Source organism: Cyprinodon tularosa, unplaced genomic scaffold (assembly GCF_016077235.1).
Source record: "Cyprinodon tularosa strain WSP-4 unplaced genomic scaffold, ASM1607723v1 ctg113, whole genome shotgun sequence".
Classification (NCBI taxonomy): Eukaryota; Metazoa; Chordata; class Actinopteri; order Cyprinodontiformes; family Cyprinodontidae; genus Cyprinodon; species Cyprinodon tularosa.
In genome coordinates, this window is record NW_024037926.1 from 81268 (window position 1) to 95001 (window position 13734).

Genomic DNA, 13734 nt, shown 5'->3' on the forward strand with positions numbered 1-13734 from the left:
TCTCTTTGATTCCCCTAAGATACAAGTCATCATAAGGGTAGAACTTCACTAGTGTATAATTATATGACTGTATTTACTAATGAGCCATGGTTTTGCAGTTTCTTCTTCTAATTAGATAGTATACCATTTTTTAAAATAATATTCAGGACTAATCTGTAGTGCAAGATCTTTTTTAAATAAAAAAACACTCCTTTGACAAGAGGGTTTTCTTGGCACTGCTTTCATGTCATTTGTTTATGCTCCTGCTTACAAAACTATTCATGTCCCTATATTCTTATTTACATTTTGCAATATTGTGGACTCAAAACTCAAATAAACCAAACATTAAATTAATAATGGTGTTTAAACCCTATTATTTAGTGTTAATGGTCTACTTATAAGGGCATTTAAAATTAGTTCTTTCTTGTATCAAAGTAAAATATCAACAAATACAATTACTCTCTTTTTAGATTTCTACAGAATTTTGAATACCAAGCATTATTTTCCCTTTAACTTTACAATTTGGCACTGATCTTATCTTATACCTCTTATACCTACATTAACTCTCAAACATATTGACTTACATACTGTGACTGCAACATGGCATGAGAAAAGGTTCAAGAGGAATTAATACTTTAGCAAGATAATAGTCGGTCATAGAGTATTTTAAGTGTACTTTTGTCCCTATGTCTATAATTCAAGGATTGAAAGATGCCAACATAATTAGAAAGCGAATATATCTATTAACTTTTATGCAAAATGGCCACCTGTCCTAACAGGAGGAAAGAAAAACTAGGTCTCTTTATTAAGTTCAGGGCAGCTACAGAAAATGTATCATTAGTTGCTTTACTTGCGTAAAACCATAATGTAGATAAAATTATATTAATTCTTTATTGGATTTAATTGGAATGTATGTCAATAGGTTATTCAAGTATGTCGCCATATTAGTTACGATTTGTATCCACAGTAACCTAGTGGTAGTATTTTGTAACCTCTCAAAACCTGGAATAATGCTTGAACTATTTCCGCAAGTCCCAGGCTACAGCCATAAGAAGTCAATTAAGGTATTTGTATGGAAAAAGTTTAAGAGTAAAGATAAAACTGCCTGAGGCCAACAAAGCCGTAATGGGTGTTTTGATACTCATCCCATGCCAATGGGTGGCTCGGTAGCACGCCATACAGGTAAAGAATGCAGAAGAAAATAATGAATTTTTTAAAATAAAATCCAATTCAGCATTCACCCCTTATAAAGTAGCAGTTTCATAAGGAAGAAACTGCCTTTACTGTGAGATTCCAGCAACAATATAAGTTGTTAAATTTAGTTTGTTTGTTTGGATTTTGAAAATTTTGTAAATCATGTTATTTAGCTCGATAACATGGCCACAAAGCTGCATCACCTTCAGAAGAATAGTTTCAGGGAGTCAAACTGAGTATCCCGTGGTATATGTGGGCTTATACATTTTTGTTTTTATTATAATGTATATCAATGCACCTCTTTCCTTTGGGGTTATTTAGTGAGTACCACTCCTTGTTGGAAGCTTACCATTATGTGTTATGTATACCATTATGTTTACACATTATTAGCATATACACGTATAATTGTCATCTTTAAATGGTAAAAATAGTAAATGGTAAACCCCTGGGCCTATTAACAAATATCAGTGTGTGTGCCCTATGATAAACCACATAGCACACATACTTTCATTTACATATTTTGTGGGGACATTCATTTGTATAGATTTCACCCAGACCTTTAGACTAACCCTAACCATTACCATAAAATAACTGACCTAAACTGATATAACACCTTAGAACAACCTAATCCCAGACCCAAGAGGCGAACCTTCCCTTATGTGGCTCAGTTGTATGGTCCCGCAATATAATCAACAAAAACTCTCCTTAGACTGTCCTCATAAGGTAACAAAATCAAGTACATGAGTACATTTTTTGTGTACATACACAAACACAAAAAAACTGATGCTGTTCTTTCTTAACGTACCATGCTTACTTACCAACATCACAATCATACATTGGAACATAACTGTCATATTTTTGGTTCTGTTTATGTTTTATCTTTGATTTTTTTTCATTGTTTTTATTCCTATTTTGTCTTATTCTAGTTATATTTTATTGTATTTGAGTTCTTATGTATTTGTTGTTTGCCCTCTGTTGTCCTCTTGTGTCAGTCTCCTTTCCCCTTGCTCCCTCCTAGAGTTCCCTGTCCACACCTGCTCCCAATCTGCTAAATAGCCTGGTCTTTGTTTTTGTTTTTTCTCCCATATATACAGTACACCTCCTGTTCAGTCAGTCTGCTGGTTCCTGGTTGTCAAATCCAAAAGGATTTTTTGGATTTTGTGGATTTATTTTGTTGCATTTTTGCTTCTGTTTCAGTCTCTGCATTCGGGTCCTCCTCTCCAACCTCCACCCAACCTGACAATAACTGTCTATTATGTCTTTCCATAATTTCAACAAATTATTTTTCAGGCTAAATTTAATTTAAATGTCTTTATTATTTGGATCACTCTCTGATCAGTGTAGAGTTTGAGCCAAAATGCTAATTGGTTAAGTTTAAAAAATATATATATTAATATTATTTGTTAAAATATTTACATTATTCTACACTAGTACAATTTACACCATAGCACTGTTGGCCCATTACACAAAGCTTTATCTCCTGTCAAGGTGAAAGGTAAAGTAGCATTTCTTCAACCCACAGATTACTCATAAAGAGCTCAGTAATCGCACAGCATTTATGGCATATGAGAATTCTGCACTCTACAAAATATTATCATAACCTGGAGTCAGCAAAAGTATAGGGCATGTTCTAAGACAATACAAGGAGTGAAATTTAATATATTCACAAGTCTCTGAAAGATAAGTCTATTGCTCAGGTACAGAGGAAATAACTTTTAACCCTAAGTATATTTGATTTAACAAGATTAGTTTCACAAAAACTGTATGTTACAGCATTTATTTATAGAAGTGCAGTTGAAATCCTGTCCATATGCAGGATCTAAATACTAAGATTCTAATGGATGCATATCCAGTCGTTCAGTTATTAATTCAGGTCACAAAGCTTTAAAGTTGTTTAATTTGATTTCATATCTGATTTTACAGTATTTTTTGAGAATATTGTAGTTTCCTTTTATAAATGAAAGAGATTTTGATTTTGAGTTTAGATACCTAAACTCTTTAACCAAGTATACAGGAGGTTGAAACTCTTTAAACTTTAATAACAGTCGTATTAGGACTTAATGTACCACCATATGACTTATTTTCTTTCCTCCCGACTTTTCACAATGCTTCTCAGTCCTGTTTCTCAAGTACCACTGCCCTGCATGTTTTAGGTGACTCCTTGCTGCCACACACCTGACTTAAATTAATCAGTCATCTGCAGCCCTTGACAGTGGCTCCAAAGTACCTGGTCTACCAGGTCTTTAAAAAGACTGAAAATGTGGAATCCAGAAGAGTTGGGCTATAAATTCGAAAAGGTCCAGCCTTCTCCGACTGCTATCACTTTGCACATTTGCATTTATGTCATTTGCATTTGCAAATTGCTTTTCTTTGCTTCTCATACACTTCATAGACACTTTTCTCTTACCACCCTCGGCCATTTTCAAAGGACCGCTGTGAGAAAGGTGAGCTTCAATGACTGTCTGAAACCATGGTTCACCACAGATATATGCCTGAGAGTGCACATGTGCAAAAAAAATATAGCTAACGGGATGAGCATATAGGACAGCCTTATGTACATATATCAACCGGAATGATCGAAAATTAGGAGGACCAGTTATTGAGATGACCTACCCGGAAATAAAAGATCGTGCTCTATACCTTTAACATGAAATGAAACACTATTTGTTTTCCTGTTCCCAGAGCATCCCAATGCCAAAGTATAAAATGGTAAAACTAGCTATAAACTGTATAAGTATAAATATCAAAGAACAAGATAAGATAAGCAAACGTGAGTGTATAAAATAAATTAACATTACAACAGCTGAGTGGGGCACTCTGAGACTTTTTGAAGGACCATTATGGTGACTCTTGAAGGGCAAGTAACCTCATAAAAATTACTTATCATTATAATTATTACTTTGAAATTTAATCGGAAGTTTTATTTTGTTTCCAAACACGACTCCCTGTCCGACTTGATCTGCTCTGTGTTGGCTTGCTGGGTTGTGCCCCAGCATCTGTCAGAAATATATAACTGATTCAAAATCTAACACAGAGAAATCAACGCTGAATAAACGCTTCATTATAAAGATATAGTTAACATATCCATCGCATAATGAATGAATATTTCATTCGACAGGTGGAGATTCACTGAAGACCAGTTTTTTTCTGAGTTGCTGGGCTGACAAAATATTTCCTCATGAAAATGCATTTTTCTCACAGTCATCTACAACTACAAGCTTTTCTCCATCTATATTTTTAACTTTATATGCTCCTCTTCTATTGACTGCCGTGACTCATGGACTCACAAACTGTGTAGGACCCTGGTCAGTAGCCTTTGTGGCATTTACCATACCATAGTGTGCATTGATAACGTGCAGCACGTATGCCCAAACTCTCGAGCAACTGTTTTATTAAACAGTTGTGCTACTTTTGCCTCTTAAAATTTAAACACCTTACAGTTTTGTGGGAGATTAAGATCATCATCCTATAGTCAGTTTAAGTTTAATTTAACTTTAGTTTTAAAGGGATAAAGACAATAAAGGGATTTACATTTTTTTTTTTTATATTGCATAGCGCTGTCCTTCGGGTTTTATTTTAAAATGTAAGAATGATGAAAATTTGTTTTTAATATATTTTGTTTGAATTTACTATTAGATATTACATGACATTACTTGTAGTACTTGAAAAGATTTGTTTTTAAATTTTGACAAACTGTAACCATACAATAAGTTTAAAAAAGAAAATGTCAGATATATCAAATTAATCTATGAAACTAGTGAAAGATGCTTGAAAAATAAACACAAAAGAGGATGTCATTCCAGAAAATTTGGAAAACAGAGGTCATGTACATTACAGTATGAGAGGCCCATGGAATACAATTTCTCTTACATACCTACATTTACTCTCAAAGAATCACAACTATTCACTTGCACAAAGACAACCAAATCCTCTCACGATCACCACTATATTCACACAAACAACATTAAATGATCTCGCATATACTATTAAAATGTCTTAAGAAAAGTATGATAACTTATTTGAAAGCTATGTGTTTTTTCGGTTATTCTGGTTTAGTTTGTTTTGTTATGGAAATGATCTCTACATGCCAGCTGATCAAGTATTCAGTTTACAGATGAAGCAACCTAAAAAGAAGCATGTGGAAGGTTTACACTTAGTGGCAGTTCTGAAAAATATTTTAAAGGGAGGCTAGGTTGGGGCCATTGGTGTTTCACAGAGGAACATAATCAAACACAAACATGCACATGTATTCACAGACGAACACAAAACAAACAAGGAAGAGCCAATTGTTTAGTATATTAAGCAAGCCACAAAGCCAAGGTTGCAGGCTCTAACACATATGTGTGATCCTATCTTAGTACGACTTAAGGTTAATGCTAACTGTAGAAACTAAAAAAAACAAAAAACTAATACAAATAAATAATTGTTAAATTGTAAATATTAAACTGATCCAATCCAGCACGGCTGATTTACATTGATAGTTGATTAACAGGCTTTTGCTGAACTGCAATCATCAGAATCAGCTGTGCTAAAGCAGAGAAACCTCTAAAACCTGCAGGACAGCGGCCCTCGAGGACCAACTTTGGGGATGCCTGCAATGGATGAATCAGCATATATTATCATGAGATATTGATGTAGTGTTATCCTCCAAAAACTGATCTGAAAAAAAACTAAACATGTATAAAAGTGTAATTTGGTTTAATAATTAATAGGTTTTAAATTGTTTTCATTCAATTATATTTTTTTTCGTTGGCAAATTGTTTAACTTACATGGTCAAATCAAGGGAAGGTGCACTCATTTGTCTAAAAAATGACTACTACTAGAAGAGGAAAAAAAAAAAAGAGAATTGTCTTTCATGGATGCAATGATGGCTTAAGTTAATCAATCATTTATTTGGAATGTCTTCACAACATCAGAGCATCCATTGTGCTACAACTGGATGAATACAGAGCCGTTATTGGATACAGAGCTGTGGACTCACCCTAAGAACAAGATGTGATCACAGCATAGAGAACACAGATGTGCTTGGTATATGATTGAGTGAAGAGGACTGAATGTTGGCACTGTCATTACCGGACACAGTGTCCACAAAGGAAAGAATGCCTGTGGGCAGTGTTGAACCGAGTAGTCTTATACCACTTCAGCAACCTATTCAGCTCCTTCGAAAATGAAGGAATACTGAATTCCACAGAGGAATTTCATCTGTTTTGGCTTCACTTCATCTACTTGCCAAGGGTTCAAAGGGCTACTGCAGAGCTTTTCCATCTGTGGAATAACCATGGCTTATCGATCTAGGGAGAACACCCCCCCAACAGCTGTGACAGGGAGAAGTATTCACCAGTGCCTGTTCTGCTGCGATTCAAGACATCTTAAGCTACAGTATAAATAGCACAATAGAGACCGAAAACAACATTGTTGTGCCTGAGAACAGACTTAATGTTAATTCAACATTCATGAATAAGTCATTATTGACCCCCACAGAGAAGCTAGCTACAGAATTGAACTGTTTTTAGATTTGCTACATTTTTTTTTTGAAAGAACAGTAACAAACTTTTTCAGCACACATAAAGTTAAAATGCATGGATTTCATGGCATTTAGTAAGCTTCATTTTTTTATTTTTTTTTTTTTACAAAAAGCTTTACCTTTTTTTACTGATTTTGCATGGATAACAGCTTCAGTTAGGAACTTGTTTTTATTAAATGAACTGGAATTGATGCTATCCATTGATACAAAACATTCTCAACTATATGGGGAAAATAAAAAAAACAAAAAACATTTGATATGACAAGACTAATTACATGAAACATAAATCTCAGTGTTAGTCAGAATCAAATAACCTGAATCTACCGAAGAGGTAGCTCACAATTTTTTTTTTTTATTTTTTTTTTTGGATCAATATTGGAATTGCTAAAATAACGAACACTCAGTTATTCGCAATTTAGAACTTTATATGTTTTACTGGTTCTATTTTTCAGCAAAACCATTTCTGCATTACAAAAAGAAATATTGTTATCATAATTGAAATGCTGGCTTTTCATTCATTCCTTAATTTTGGGAGCTCTGTGATCAGCCAGTATATAGATGTGAATCCAATGTTATCCTCTGAACTGATCTACTTCTGCAGTGGTCTGACATTAACCTGCTGTTAATGCTCTCAACTTTGATTTATATTTGAGAGGAGTTATTTTTAGACTGAAACATAAAAGTCTACGTAAATATCAGCATGTCCATACTGATTAGAGGGTGTACATTTCACTAAGCAAAGCATTTTGGAAATACATTTGGGGACAGTGATTTTGACAGACACAAAAACCTAGGATCTGAGTCTTTTTTTTTGGCAGTTTCCAAAATGCTATCAGTAGGGGTTTAAGGTCATATTACTAAAGGGAGTTATTTGCATAGAAGAAAAAAAAATCAAACTAAATTTGATATGTGACGTATCCCTAAATATACAAACCTTTTCTAAAGCCCTGGTCACTCTGAGACCACCTGAAACATGAGAATATCCCGAACCAGGAGATAATTTGTTCTTGAGTTGCTGAGACATCCTGCATAGACTCCCCCTAAGAATACGAGATCATGGCATGGAGAACACAGACATTGTTCGGTATATGATTGATAGAAGAGGCTTGAATGTCCAAATACACTCCTAAAAATAAAGTGAGGAAAAAAAAGCTGTTTTTCCTTTTGTTATCCAAAAGGAGCGAAAAGTCAAATGTTATATTTTATGTTTAAAAACACAAACACCCTTTGTGTATTTCAATAACTCCCCACACTGTACCTTTGACTGTAGATTCAAGAACTGGACGTGTATGTTATACTTTTACACTATGTTACATGTCAAAGTAAGATTCTGGCATTATTGGGACTGTAAATCAGTTTACATTAGTTGTATTAAAACTTTTTCATTGGGAACAAATAGGTCCTGTTCAATTAAGTCTACTCATGCTCCACAAAATAGTTTTAATCAAAACTGTAAAAACAATTTCAATTTTTACTTTTGATTAACAAAACTACCTACATAATATATTAATGGAAACAAAAAAACAGCTTGATTTCTGTAAAGAAGGGGATATTAAATTCAACCAAGAGAATCACACAGAGAAAAGTTGCAATTAGAAAAATATTATTTAATTTATTTATACAGGTAACACAATCAGCTTCTTCAAAATGTTTCTATGGGGGAAAACCAGCTGATTTAGAGGACTCATTGAATCTCCTGCCTCTCTCCAGGACTGATGATCAGTTAATATTAAATCAATATCTTTGACTCCTGTCAATTTGAAAAGCAACTTCCAGAAGCACATCTTTTGCTGATACTGGGTCTAGATTTTAAAAAAAGGTGCATGAGTGAGAGAGCGATGGAATAAAGGCAGGACCATAATTTAACAATTTATCTCCACACGACCATAGAATGGTTCACTAATTAAGTATAAAATTCTCTTTTTTTGTCCCTTCTGCTTTTTATTTATTTATTTTTTAATGTGCCCACTATCAGAATTAACTCACACAGCATTTGATTTATATTTAAGCTTTTTGTGTGACTCTCTTCGTTTCAAATTGGAACAAATGCATCGGAAGTTCCATTTTATAACAAGCAAACTATATGTCAAGAAAGAATTTTTTTTTTTTAATACAGTAGTACAGTGTAAAGATTATTCTGCAAATTTAGAAATTTAATGTTTAACCAGATAATACAGTAATTATGAAACAATGTGATGCTAAAAAAATATTTACCAATCACTCTGAAAAGTGGCCATTATTGCCTGATTTAAGACTTCCTCATCAGAAGAAATTTCAGAGATAGTGGTCATTATTGAAAGCTATGTTGTATAGTTTTCGCAGGAGTTAGATGTAGTTTGGTTAAACCTCTTAAAACCCACCGGGTCGCCGGCGACCCGGTGGGTTTTAAGAGGGGGTAATAACACAAAATGCAGCAAAATTTTTACCAATATAGAGATGTTAGACATCATTGTAAAGCTTAGATTCTCCACAATTCAACTACCAAGATCATTTTATGGACACAGCGATCCCCAAAGCACAATTAACACAGATATAGCAGCATGTCAAAATGTAAACAAACAAAGCAGCCACAACTACATGCCTTTGAAGGCATCCAGAAGCCATTTTATTAATCTAATCTTTAATTGTTTATACTCCATTCGTCCATAAGGGTCCACAGATTAAAAGTAATTCAGCATTTTACTGATAGAAATATTCCATGATGAGAAAATCACCTATAACATCCAGTTGTTGACATCAGAAAATTGAGCTGGTCATTGCTTATATGCAGCATGTTGCTAATATTTACTTCTAATACTTATTTCCTCAGTTGTTAGGCTTTGATGTTTAGTATGGTTCTTTACATTGTCTTCCTATCTAAAAGATACAAGTCTCTGCATATTTTTATGATGTGATTTCAGCGAGATATAGTTCCCGAAAACTCACCTCCGGTTCCCTTCCTGTCAGCCGGTGATGCGCGCTATGATGACCTTTAATTCTCTGGTGTTATTGGATAAGATCACGTGTGGTGTCGAGCTTTGTAGCCAATGAACTAATAATAAGAGGTTAATAGCTGCAACTTTTACCAAACAATTAACACCAGCCTCTTCAGCTGAGGAATTTGGGTTAGCGGTTGTCTGGCTATGCTCTCTGTTCAGGCTACAGAAAGCTGGTTGACTATGGTCATGCTTTTTGACACTGGTTGAACAACAGAAAGCTGGTTGGCAATGGTCAGGCTATCAAGAGACTGGTTGAGTTGCAGAGAGCTCTGTTGTGAGAGTTTAATTCGAAAGTTGTCAATGAAGTCCTGTTGCCCATGTCTCATTTGTTCACTGGTAACTTGTCTAACTTGGCAAAGTAGACCTTTGGTCAGTGAATGCTGTTTAAGGGCATCCTATTCCATAGAGCAGTGTTTTGAGTCCATGCTGTCAAACTCAAGCAAAGAGAAAGGCATTTATCAATTGGTAAAATGAATTATATAACGAAATCTCAACAGAACACAGAAAATAAATGTAATCTACTAGAAGAGGAAAATCGGTTCATGTCCCATCAACTTTGACTAAATATGTGATTATTCATAAACCCATTCAGTTATTGGCCATCACACAACTTTGAACAAGTTTGCTTCTACATAACATCAAAAGTGCAAAACTAGCAAGATATTTAAAAAACCTATTGACAATTTCTTAACGTCACCCACAGGAAGCAAATGTGTTGCTCATCTGTTGTTCTATGTCTTCTCTTGAGATCAGTTTGAGCTTCTATTATTCATGTCATTTTGTTATCATTTGTTTCAGAGTTACTTCTCCTAAGGGCACCTTAGGAGTAAGGGATAAGCTAAAAAGAGACAAGGTATTACAAAGATATGAATTGAGAAAACCATTTGAGCAGTATTCAGAAGTAAGATTAGGAAAAACGATCTCACAATTGTATGCATCTGATCTCCATTATGTCTTGGTTGTTTTGAATTGGAATTAAAGAGAAAGAGATAAGATGAATCTGAGAGATCAAATAGTGAGGAGCGAGAGACAGCATGTTTATTTTATCACTGAACCATAACTGCAACAGTGGATTCAAGTAAAAATATCAAATTGAGAGATATTTGAAATCGACATAATATGTCAAATTTTTCTCTTAGCTGAAATCTGGAAAAGAGAGAGCTGTAAGAGAATTTAGAGAACTGACGCCATTCTCACTGTGAGACTAATTTCTCAGGAGAGAAATTTGAGAAGATGGAGAAAACCACTGTGGTCTCAATCTGTGCTCATTTGTGTCTACAGTTGGAGATCTAATGTGACATAAAGGAGATCTTCAATTTTGCTTTGTGATGGCAGGGACTCATTGTTTTAGCATTCCCAAAAAATTCATACCTAACATCCCCAGGAATTTTGTCCTAAAATGCGTCCTTTTTTCTCAGCAATAACTGTTCTGCAGTCCCTTGATCTGTTCATCTCAAAAGCACTCAAAATGTTTCCACTTTCATGGAGCCTTTTCCTTTTTCTGTTTTGTATTGACAGTTTTTCTTCCATGGAGACTTTGGTAAAAGTATGACATTCTTGTTAAAAGTAAAAATGATTTTTTAATGTGGCCTTAAAAAATTAAAGCAATTATAAATGTAGAAAAGAAAAAGCTTCCAAGCAGAAGTCAAGAAAACCATGTATATAAAATGTATTTAATTTGTCTTTAAAGTATTTAAATAAATGAAAATATCTTATCACGACTTCTACTCTTTAAAGACAAGAGAAAAAATGTATTTGGTATAAATAACACAACCACCAAAACATTTATCATGCAGTACTCTTATATATTGAAATCCATCTTGATATCTAAGATACAATACTCGTAGATATTTAATCCAAAGTTAATTTATGATCATAAGTGTTTTATTTATAGCAGTGATTTAACAGGTTTTATTATTTATTACTAGTACACCTAAGGATGAATTATGACTGCATATTACTTTGTAGATGAACTTCTCAAGTGCTATTCATTTAGCTTCAGGTTTACATATCTGTAACAGGATTCCAGATAAGATACACAACAAACTAGTATCAACTACTTTTTCTTTAACAAAACACACAACATATGCATTTTACTAAGGATAACAACAAGGCAAAAATAAAATGAAATACTAAAATCTACACTTTTAGGAAGATAAATTCTATAAGCTATAACACTAAAAATAAATTTCAGACTGCTTTAACCCCAGGAGTATGTCAAAGATAAAATTAACAATGCGCCAATATCTGCTGGTAACGTCATGTAAGTACTTAACCATAAATTGATCAAGAAGAAATGTTGATGCGTTGATATTTCATTAAAATGTCCACTTTCTAAATCCTTTACTTCCATATAACAGTAGTCAGATTTATCATTCTTTAACATGAAACAAAGGCTGCTTTGCTATCTGCCTTTTTTAAATAGAATTTATTTCTCTAAGAGTTATCCCATAATCAAAAATTTGTATAGGCAAACAATTTTATTTCTATATTTTTCAGTGTGGCATGCTGCTGTGCTATCCAGTGGCTAGAGGTGCTCTCCAGTCTGTCCTTCACTTTTGTATAGCAAATCATTCCTGTGAAAAATGTAAGTCCCCATCAAAATAAAAACATCCTGTACAAACCACTTTTAATTTTTTTTTTGTGTTATCAATGGTTACTTTTTTCCTATTAAAAAAAAAACTAAACTGGGAAAATACATTTTACTAAGTGTGCTTACAGTAGCCTAGCTTGTAAAAAGTGTTTCCTGTTATTGTTGACAGTAACAGGAAACAATAATAGTCATTCCAAAAAACAAACCACTGGACTTTGTTTTCCAAGTTTAAAGACAGTTCGCTTCCCATCCAGGAACCTTTTTCATTGCAAAATGTATGGATTAGTGTCGAGTTACAAGCTTTATAGAATAGCCCAACAAAGCCTTGTTGTTGCTTAGAAAACAGGCAAATTGAACCAAAAACAGGTCCACCCCTTAGTAATGGGGAGTCGTTGTGGTCATGTTGGCTGACTAGGCGAGATGTTTTGGTCCCCTGCATAACGATGGGGGTTGAGATGATAGCAGGAAGGAATCAACTCTACCCCTGCGTTTTATGTTTTTGAGATGTGGAACCTGAGTCCACCCCCTCTGTATAAGGTTGTTTTTTCTCTATTAACATAAATGGTTCACTTTACATCCCTTTCAAAGCACCTGTCTTCTTTGTCCAAAATTTGAACGTTCTGGTCCTCAATTAATTTAAGGCAATATCGTAATGCCTCCTAAAATATTTTAATCTGACAATTACACAACTTTCTATGGCTAACGAAACACTGCATACAAGTAAATCCTAATGTACTGTATCACCTCTTCCTCGATTTTGACATCCGTCCACCAAAATGTTTCTGATTCTGAAAACGTTGACGCTGTTCTGGACTTTGATGCAGAGTAGCTCTGCAGGCTGCGTTTCTGTTGCTTGTAGCACAGGAAGACCCTGGCCTGAATTGCCACTTAAGTTCATCACTCACTGCTGCTCCAGAAGGTGTGTTTGATGCTGGCTGTCAGCTTCTGATACCACTGATATTTCTGTCAGAGCATTTTCAATATATAAACAATTTAAAATGTTCATTTTCACTATGAGTCACTCACACTCAACCATTTACTCATGGTAATGTCTGTAAAATCCTGCCTTTACCTTCTCTTTTGCAGCTATCCAATCAGCAACTGAGAATCTAAGTACACTTCCATTTCTAACTCTCTCACACAATATATTAGATTTATTCATACAGATCATCATTTTAACATTATCTCTCTTACATTTACCAGTATTCTGTCATTCATTCTTATTTGCTAAATCTATGGAATTAACAAAATTAGCATAATTGTCATTGGCTATATATTTTTTTAAATATTTCAACTACATTAACATTGATGTAACTATACAATAATCCCAAAATTTTAAGCAAAATAATAAAAAATAAAATGTGTTTATCTGAGAGCGGTGGCTAGATTCTTAGAACAAATCAATGCATAGATGTGCCATATTTTCTCCAACTGAATACAAACAAAACTGAGGTAATTATTTCTA

At 34.1% G+C, this 13734-nt stretch overlaps 1 protein-coding gene across 1 annotated transcript in view; it reads left to right on the top strand.

Moving 5' to 3' along the window:
• LOC119794391 (astrotactin-2-like) overlaps positions 1-13734 on the top strand; it is a 425475-nt gene that overhangs the window by 62721 nt on the left and 349020 nt on the right. The gene's annotated exons all lie outside the window — the stretch shown is intronic.